Below are 10,000 nucleotides of genomic sequence, written 5' to 3'. Positions count from 1 at the left end.
AAAATTTGACAAAATTTGGCTCGTGCCTAATTTCTTTTGCAGAACCTCACGCAACAGAGCATAATTCAGTCTCTAAATTATCATTTATTTTTACTTTAATGCTACCAAGTGTTATCTCCTTGTGAGAGAGAATATAATCACAGGTATCTCCCCTAAGCTCTCTGCACCGGTTTACAAATATCGTATCACCTTCCCCTGCGTGTGGGTGTATTGTAAGGAAATAAGCAAACGTTATCGCTTAACCACTCGAGTTTTTTCCTGAAAATCGAACACGAAAGCTAAACTTTTCGTGTCATTTGCCGGACTCTTTATGGCTATTAATTCCTAGTTTCCTTAATGTGCTATTGTACAATTTCACTTCCGCAGTGCAGTTTACTCAATCGGAGTTTGTAAATGGCAAAAGTCGATTACAGGGCCAGTAATTAAAGAGTCTGTAATTTTTGTCTCTGCTGAGCAGATAGGAAAAACCTACTATGATTTGCCCAAAATGACTCGCGTTAAAAAAGTAGACGGAATTTGCAATCTTGCGAACGTGCGGTAATAAATACTCCAGATCAACGTATTTGTATTTTGTTATTAACGCCCTGGTCCTTTTTTGATTTCTTTACAATCATCATCAATTTTGTGGGAAATTTAACCTTACAGAAACAAATTTCTCATTTTAAACCTCCTTCCGAAAAAAAAGAAAAATAAGGAAACAATTTGGGTAAATTATCACCTTGCGATCTTTTTAAATAATTCAGAATTTTAAGAAGGTCCAATTATGACAACGAGCTAATTACAAAAAACTGCGCCATATGGAAATGATCGAATATTACAGACGAGAAATATCAAATCAGTTCCTTCGGTCTTGAGCGATCGTAGTTTATTTTGCTTTAGAGTTATGATTTTCGAATTCAAATTGTTTTTGCCAAACTCTTAATCCTCATTATGTAATTTTTTATATATTTTCCATTTAATTTCAAATTAGGTTCTTTTCGTAAAGAACACGCGTAGATATTCGGGAAATGTCGATCATCCACTCTTGTTTAATAGATGGTTTAACTCAAGGCTCTTATCCTGTCTCTAAAAAGCTTAAGAGTTCACCTTGCTTTACTTAAAGAGGCAGCTTACATTACATGGGTAAACTACGTTTTCCAATGCGACAGGTTCGAATGATCGCACTCGGCTTAAAGATTTCATTTGCAAGCGTCAAAGCCATAACCATCTTGCGCAACGTAATTAAAATAAACATTACTCCGGGAAAACCCAGTGGGAGTACTTTTAACAGCTTTCATGAATGTGGATTACATTTCAATGCTTTGCTCTTAGCAGAGATGGATTGTAGACGCAAGGTGCTAGATAGAGTATTCTCGCTATTAATTGATGTTCAAAGAAGCCACTTTTTGCATGGCAACTTAACGTCGGACATCATGAAGCAGTTATATATGAGACGTTTGACTAAAATCGCCAATCACACAGTTCATAAAGAAAAGCGGTGTTAAAAAGCTCTTATTTCGGAATATTTAATTATTTTGCAACTGTTAAAATATTTATTTCAATCAACGAGGTAAACTGAACGGTTCAAAAGGAACATCATTTAGGAGTCGAATAAATGAAAGAAGGTCCAATTTCTTTTAACAAGATGATGTCTGCACTTTTTACTAAAACTTAAAATCTATTTTCGTTTTCGAGAGAGTAAAAGGCTAGATGGATTAGTAACAGGCAAAAGTTTCAAGTGTCCTTTCATGCATTCCTGTCTGTTGTATTCGAATTCCGTGCTAAATTCCACTATCTGCATTAGACAATAAAATAGTATTTATGTCTAAGAAGATTTGTTTAAAATCGTGATAATTTAAAGCTGATATCATGGACAATCTTGTAACTGTACCCACAAAACTGTTATCACCAGGAAATTGCCTTCCCAACAACATGGACACCTTTATAAAGTTCCATTGATTTGATTGTGTTTTACGTTGTTAAATGGGGGAATTTTTGGGGGAATCATATCACTCGTTTTTAGTCTCATGCAATTTAATTTCTTGCTTAGGTCACGCGAACACATAATGTGTGTTTGAGGTAAGGGCCGGTTTGTAGACCGTAAAATATTTCCCCATGTCTGCGCCGTGTTACACCCTCATTATCAAAACAAAAGCCGTGGTAGAAACTAACGCCTTTGGCTCGAAAGATAATAGATTTATACAACTCTCAGAGCTTTCGTTGATTGATTTGGGACTTCCATTTAATCAGGAATAGAATATCTTATTGGACTTTACCCCTCTTCTGGACAAAAACCGTCCCCTTTTTCTTGTCTCAGATCTCGGGTTGGGTGCGTCGGATTTTATCTGTGGCGGAATGTATAGAGCTCAAAACGTCTTGACCTCAAACAAGATTACTAAAGAGAGATTAGATTTAACGGGTTGAAATCTTTTAAACCGTTAAAAGAAGCGTGTTAGCAAAACGATCGTGCCAAAGGTCGAAGATTACGGCCTTTACAAAACCTGCGTTTAACACTTTGCGAACAGACGAGAGGGGTACTGTTATCTGTTTATGTCTGGGTCATTTTGCGTAGTCTATGGTAGCCTGTCGTAAATTTTAAAAGCAGTACATGCTTAATTTTTCTGTTGTTATTGGAATGTGAAGTTTTATCCCCACAATAATCCAGCAAAAAACGGGTTCTCGAGTTTCATCCCTTCTATGACACGCTAGCATAATTTGTAAGCATTCTTGGCTGCTTTTACTAGTTTCATGGTAAAAAAAACAATGCAATGTTCACCAGTATTGCCTGTCGTCGAATTTGAACGTTTCGTCTTGTCCGAGCATATCTCTTGTGTGCAAATTTGAGTTCTTTTGTCCATCCCTTGCGTGCAAATTCAAGACCATAAACGCTTACTTGTTGACAAGGCGGCGAAATGTCGAAACTTCTTTTATCGCCGAAATCTGTCAAGGCCACTTGACGATTGTCAGTCACGTGTTGCTAGGCTCACGCGAGGAACACACGCCGTCAACGAATGCGTTGTTTGATTCAGGAATCTATTGTAGCTCCCGATGTGCGCGAAAGTTCGAAGCTAATATTTACAGCTGCCATGTAGATCACATCCTGGTTTGGTTAAAAAGACACCTGTATCAACTTACTGACTATTATATTGGCTTCCATGTTTGTATTACGTGCGCGAAAAACAAATTTTCCATAAAAGTCCTCTACGACTCTTAAAGAACCGATAGCGCTCCGCAAATGATATATTTCTCCTGGTAGAGGGAAAAAAGCTCATTTTCTTTACTTGAATTAGTTTTTTCTTTAGTAATATGTAAAACTATTTTGAATGTCGGAGGGTTTCTCGCTCTGTGCTGAGCAAATTAAATAGATAATATAGCTTGTGATTAGTTTTTACATTATTTTGGTTATAGTTTTGCTGGGGAATTTGTTGTATTCAAGTCGCTTCAGGCATGTGAATTTTTTCTAGGAACCACTTGTGTGGTTTGTACATAGGGTTATACTGTCGTGAACTCTTTGTAATGATTTTATCAGGAGTCTATTTGGCATATTCTGTCGTTTGTTGAATAGAATTGTGCAGACGTTGTTCACAAAACTAAAAATGATATTAAATATTCAATCGCTATACATGCTGAATTGGCATGAGTTGGGGATTAATTGCAAAAAAACCAGCCGCAAAATTAAAGATCGCCTTAGGATCCTTTATTTGCAGCTGGGGTAATGACATCGTGGGCAAAATAATTTATCTGCTAATAAAACGTTTGCTTCTGAGAAAGAAAACCTTCGATGTTTCGGAAAAGCATAAATATTGGCTTTTTCCAAATTTCACACCCACGCCCCGAGGAATTAAGCTTTTGAATTTTTTATGGCATAACATTCGGTGTTTTCCAAAATTAATGCTGGGTTTTCGTTCAAAACCCAAAGGCTTTGTTTGTTATAAAACGGTCCAACCGGTAGTTACAACGAAAACATTCACGTGCAGCGCTTTTAAGAATTTTTTTTATATCGATAACAATCTCGACGGGGTGCAAAAGTCGAAGAAAAGGAAACATTAAGTCTTTAAAATGTCGCTTGCTTCCTCAGCATGTTGCGAAACCAAAATGAGCATGCTATATTTCTTGTGTATTTTGATTGTTTTTCTCGCTTTCCTTTGTCTGCTAAAATGTGGTTTTTCTTCGCTCCATAGGTGGCATTTTGGTAACGCTGTTTTACCTAGAAACCGTCCTTGTTCGTGATAAGAATTTGCAGGCCGGCTTTGAATAACTTCCTATTGTTAGTTTCCTTCTCAGATACAGAAACGCCTTTGACGATTTTTCTTGGAACATGTTTGTAACAGAATAGTTTAGTCTTGTGTATAAAACCAAAAAGAAAATACTTCAACCTTACATAATCGTCATTTTGATTATTTTTCCTGTCGAAATTTTAACTCATCAAAATGAATGCAGTATTCCAAAGATAATGATTTTTTTGTCTCGTAATGGTTATTTTGCTCAGAGCAGAAACCGCACAGTAATTTATTCCCGTTGAACGCGTGACAATCAATCAAGTTAGTCGGCTCTGTAATTCGCTGTGGAAGAGTATAATAATCAGTTTTTAATCGTGTAATATGCTTTAGCAAAATTGAAATTAGCTTCAGCCACCATGAGATGAATTTTGTGAAGGTGGCTCGGTTTTAAATCATGAAATCAGGTGGAAAGTGTCAGAACCGGCAGGCTTGAGCCATCATTAGCATAAAACCGTGTTGTCTTTCCCTGTCCTCAGTGTTCTCGCTTACATTTTTAATGAGTCTTGGCTTCGAAGAATCGACCCAATCGCGTAAGTCCGTTAGGTTAGCATTGTTAAAATCACTACCGTTAGGAGCTCAAGACGTCAGAAAGAAAAACAGGTATTAACTGAGATAAATCGATTTTTAGTTGTGCAATTTCCATCGCTTCAAGGCATATTGAATTGGGCAGAACAATTGTCTTTCGTGAATTAAAAAACGCCATTCATATTCCCTTTTAAAAATTAAATCTTCTAAACATCCAACACAAACAGTAAACAAAAGTATGGCTGCCAAGTCAAATTTCATCTTTTCATTTTTGCCTTTGTTCCGCCGTCCCTATGAAACAAATAAAAGTTTCGGTCTCGTTGAAAGAAAAAGAATCGTTCGGCAATTTTTCACAGCAGATGTAATTACAATGATTCACTGGACACCTAGGTTTACAAAAACAAAGGATTTAACAGCACTCTCTGTCGTTTGTGAATTACTATTCCATTATCTGAAAAAATAGCACTACGTTTTGTTTGCTGACCAAAATAATTGGCTTTTGCTGCTTGGCCCCTCCTCGCGGAAAGAGCTCGCGAGTTCAAAATATCCGAAGTGGCAGAGGATTGCTCGTCGTTTGACATCGTTGAATTTTTTGAGAATTGTGTCAGGTTTTAAAGCAGTTTTTATGGAGAATGTGACTTTCTTGAAGGTCAGCACGGCTCGGGGGGAAATTTAATTGAGGGTTTCGACGTAAATTAAATGTGATTTCCTGCCTTTGTTAATGTTTGTTGTTTTTTGATTTTCCCATTGTTAACCTGTGTTTCTGACTCAACGTTGGGTATCGGATGATTGATAGGTGTTGTACATTATAAATTAATTAACATTGTTTGGAGCGTAACAATATATCAGATGATCACACCCGCGCTTGGGAAAGAGAATAAGCTAGCAAACAACGTAACGGTTCTCTCCGCGGCCGCCGGCCAGCATTGAACAGCCAACGGCACATCTTGCAAAGCGTAGATGCGGTTGAACAGATCTCGGCGAACCGTTCCTTAAACACAGCGCCGTTAGCCCTCTTTTTCTCTCAATAACACTTCGTTTCAACAGTTAAGTCTCTGTTAGTTTGACTAAAGTTTGAAAGAAGTGGTTTCCGTGGCTAGAAGTCGAACGTACGTGGCTCTGGCGATTCGCTGAGCGGTAACGTTTCAATATGCCAAAATCGTTCCTTGTGAAGAACAAGAAAGCACGTCGCATTGAAGACGAAATTCAGGATGGCACGAAAGCCGCTAGCAGAGAGGGGACATCTACAGGTTAGTGCATCCTTAAATTTCCCTTCAGGGTAAAATGATTTCAGTTCTATTGTATACTTGACCCTTGACAAACAGTTGTGATGGTAGTTTCTTTCCGCGCTAACATTTCTCGTGCGTTCACCGTTATAAAGTGTCACTGTATTTGTGGACGCAGATGTTGTCGGGTGAAGTAACGGGTCGGTAACTTTTTTTTTTATTCCCTTGCTTGCGCTAAAGGTTAGTGGCTTAAAATTGCGCTAAATCCACGGGGCCGTTTTGCGACTTGTAAGGGGACAGTGGTAGTATTAGTCTTCGTGGGGTGTTCAGGGAAGCAACCTTTAGAACAATAGAGATAGGTTACACTAAACAGTAAACCGATGTTTATCGGCCAAAAATCACGGCTTTGCCATTTTAAAGCTTTTCTCTGCCATGAAGCGTTGTGTGGTTTGATCCACGAGTGTCTTGCGAAGGAAAAGAAAACAGGAGGCTTTGGCGATGCGTTTTTTCTTTAATCTATTCCGCTTTGATGGGCTTAAGAAAAGAGGTTAAATGTAGCGGATATTTGATAGGGGACAGTTAAGGCCCCAGCTTATTACATGATAATGTTTGTAGTCTCTGTGCACGTAAGAACACAAGCTGCCTAGTCACGGCAAGCAATTCAAAAGCTTTCTGTGATTACATTGTGTAAACTGAAATTCGACGTACTGAACGTTGACAGCCGCGTTGCCTCGGGCCACCGAGTTGATTTTTCAGTGCTCGGCTGCGCTAAACATCAGCCCAAAATGAAACGTTAGTGTTTTGGTCCAATTTGAAAGATTATCAACGAAAAGGAATTCAACAATGTAGGTCATTGATTCATTCATATTCAAATTGAGCCCTGTGTAGTGATAAACGCGCCATTGCACAAAGGGACTAATGGATACACCAATTGATATACAATAGAGATTTTGTATAGCGTTTAGTAGGGTGCGCGTGGCCTTCCGTTAAACAAAAAATTATTCGCCGTGAAATTATTCCTTTTTCAGCCGAAGGTAGTTGAGGGCGATCGTCCGCTTCAATTCCTCAAGCCACTGAGAAAAATTCGTGTGAAAAGTCGACCGCGCTGGTATCAGTCAAGCCAGTAGTAACAATTATGGTTAATTTAAATTTATGTAAATTCTCGTCACTTAAAATGCGAGACCTTTCACATGCTGTCTATTTTTCGTGGTTTGCTAAACGACGTGTAAACCGATTCTCCACTTGTCAATTTTCCCATGTTTAGACGCATTACTTTCGAAAACAAAAAAACCTTCGTCGGTACTTTTGTTTTCCTTCGCACATTTCCACACCTTTTAAAGAAGCTTTTCCCTGATTTGAGTACAACGCTTAAAACACTTAACGAAAGTTCAGTTTTTCAGGTGCGAAAAGAAAGGCGATTCTGTCTTCAACGGCGAACTTTAAAGCTGCGAGAATCGAGCAGATGGTGCGCGCTTTAATTCGTACTTTTTCCGACCGCGATCTTGACAGTGAGACTACTTAACTCCTCAACGCAAATGTCTTTCGATCAAAGGCTTTTTTTAAAGAAGTAAATTACTTAAGTGTGCTTCAGGAAAGGTTCCACGTTCAACTGATCTCTTCCTCATGCAAGGGCAAAGCTGTCATTAAAACACGGAATCTTGAAAGTACGAGTTTTGGTTTCGTGGAGACAGATCTAATATCGCGAAAAATTTCACGTGGGCTTGTGAATTTTGGCTGGTCTTGTGTTCCTCTAATAGAATTTTAATTTCGACCAGCGTGTTTGTAAAGAGTTCCTACGGGGTGATAGATTTCATTTAATAATCACTTTGTGATTAAGAACATTGCTGGCGCTTTTAATTCAATCAATTTCTCGTTTTTGCGATGTGTCCAAATTGATGAAATTACAGTGAGCCAGGCCAGCTTTAATTGGGTAGGGCGAAGATGAAAGCAAGACCCACAACTCACACGGGATATCAATCGAGAAGTTTGTGTTCAACGAAGCACAACCTTGGAAAATTACCGTGAAGCGAGCGGAAAAATCTCTTCCTGTGTTGTCACAATTCAAGGCAATCATTGTCAGCGAGATAAAGCCCCGTGTACAATATGATTTTATAGCTTTATTGTCAGTATTAAACGCGCGTACTCTAAAAGTGAGAAGCTTTGTCTATGATGATAGCAGTCTCGATATGTCATTTTTTTTGCCCCTTCGGCTGTTTGTTTACTGAGCAAACTTGGCTAGGAGGCTACTTAAGTGTTTAGCATCATTTTGGCAGCTTCCTCCCCGCGATTTTATTTATAACCATTTTGTGTGCTTTGCTTCTAACTGTAATGGTGTATATTTCCTTTCAACGCTTTGCTCACGATAGTTAACTGACACAATGCCTATTTTCTTTGGAGCATCGAGTTTTTTCGTTCGACAAAAACCCTAATTTAGCAATCGTTTGCACCTGAGAAAAGAATGAATACTTAATTTTAGGATTTAAATCTTTGTTCTGTCATTTATTTGCTTTTCTTTCAGACTTTTCAACAGGGAAAACATGTCGGTCTTTGCAAAGAAGGTCAGCCACTGAAAATAGATTTTTAACATCTGATTTCGTATTTTGAATTTCTGATAAAGGTTCTTTCGATTTCCTGAACGGTCATGTTTCTTTCGAACATTTCACATGAGTTAAGATTACTTAAATTTCCGGCTCGAATCTGAAATTTTCCTTCTGTACCTTTGTGGCAGTTCGTGGAAAGTTCATACGAAAATGAATACCTTAAATGTATGTCTTTAAAATGTCAAGAAGTTGAACATTCGTTGATGAGAATTCAGTTTCTTTGACTCCAACACACTCTATTTTCAAACAAATCTTAACTTCGCAGTTGTAAATTCTCTTAAACATAGTGCGTTTTCCATGAAGTACAATTGTCAAGGCTTTCTTTTCACAATTCGCAAACCTAACTCGGGTTTCAATGCAATTTTGATTACCCCAATAAAAAATAAACTATTAGTCTTTACGTTCCGTTCGATGCAAGTAACTTTTTCTGTTCCTTAGTTAGACTGAGTTCAATTTACGAAGCAAGGTATAGAATTTTCACTTTGTGGTTTAAGCCGCGCGAAATTGAATGAAAACCTCCGTAATGGCGATAGCACAAGTACTTTGAAAATGCGTTCTTTTATCAGATAACACATAATTGAAATTGCGAAACAATGATACACTTTAAGGAATCAACTACTCTATGTTATGTTATTAATGGGATGGTAGGTTCTTCTCAAGATGGTCGATCTCTTTCAAACCGCAAAATGTGATATTGCAAAAACGTGGCCCGAAACATGATACTACTCTACTCGCTCCACCTTGTTTTGTTGGCCCTGTCTCAGCACAGGTTTCGTTTATTCTGGCAAACTGTTTTAGAATGAGCTTTTTTCCCTGACGGTCAAATTTCGAAAGTGTTTAGTGGCTGGTACATTCCGAAAGATAAAATACAACTAAAGTGACTGACCGAAACTCAACAGATACTTTCACTTCCCATCACGGAGACGTTAATTGATTTGAACGAACACGTGGGGATTGCATTCTACGATCTACTCTAAAATGTTAATGGAGTTGTTTCATTGCTTTTCCACCACCTTACGACTTTTTTTCTTATTTCAGTTTTTAAACTAATCCAGAAAAAAAAGGTTCATCGAGAGGAGTGCTTTCTTTTTCGTGTTTTTTTCCACCGCTTTCTACCCTTAAAGCCTTTTCTCGAAATTGAATATGGTCTCTGTTTCATTATTTATTTCATAAGTCAATTAAATTACCCAGAAAATATCTCGAAAAACCAAAGATTCGTTGAAAAAAAAAACCGTAAACTACCCGTCGGGAAAAAAAACCACAAGCAGTTTGCAGTTAATTTGGTCAGCTTTTTAATTAAAATTGTTAGGAAAGACATTTCCGTTTTCAAGTTATCCGGTTGTACAAAAAGAGGGCCAGTCAAGAGATCGACCATTTGAGTTTTTCCAAT

At 38.0% G+C, this 10,000-nt stretch overlaps 1 pseudogene; it reads left to right on the top strand.

Moving 5' to 3' along the window:
- Nucleotides 1-2,291: 2,291 nt before the first annotated feature.
- LOC138028435 (uncharacterized) overlaps nt 2,292-10,000 on the top strand; it is a 12,635-nt pseudogene continuing 4,926 nt past the window's right edge.

This window comes from Montipora capricornis, chromosome 13 (assembly GCF_036669925.1).
Source record: "Montipora capricornis isolate CH-2021 chromosome 13, ASM3666992v2, whole genome shotgun sequence".
Lineage (NCBI taxonomy): Eukaryota > Metazoa > Cnidaria > Anthozoa > Scleractinia > Acroporidae > Montipora > Montipora capricornis.
The sequence above is the reverse complement of the archived record's forward strand: the minus strand, read 5'-3'. Positions and strand labels throughout refer to the sequence as shown.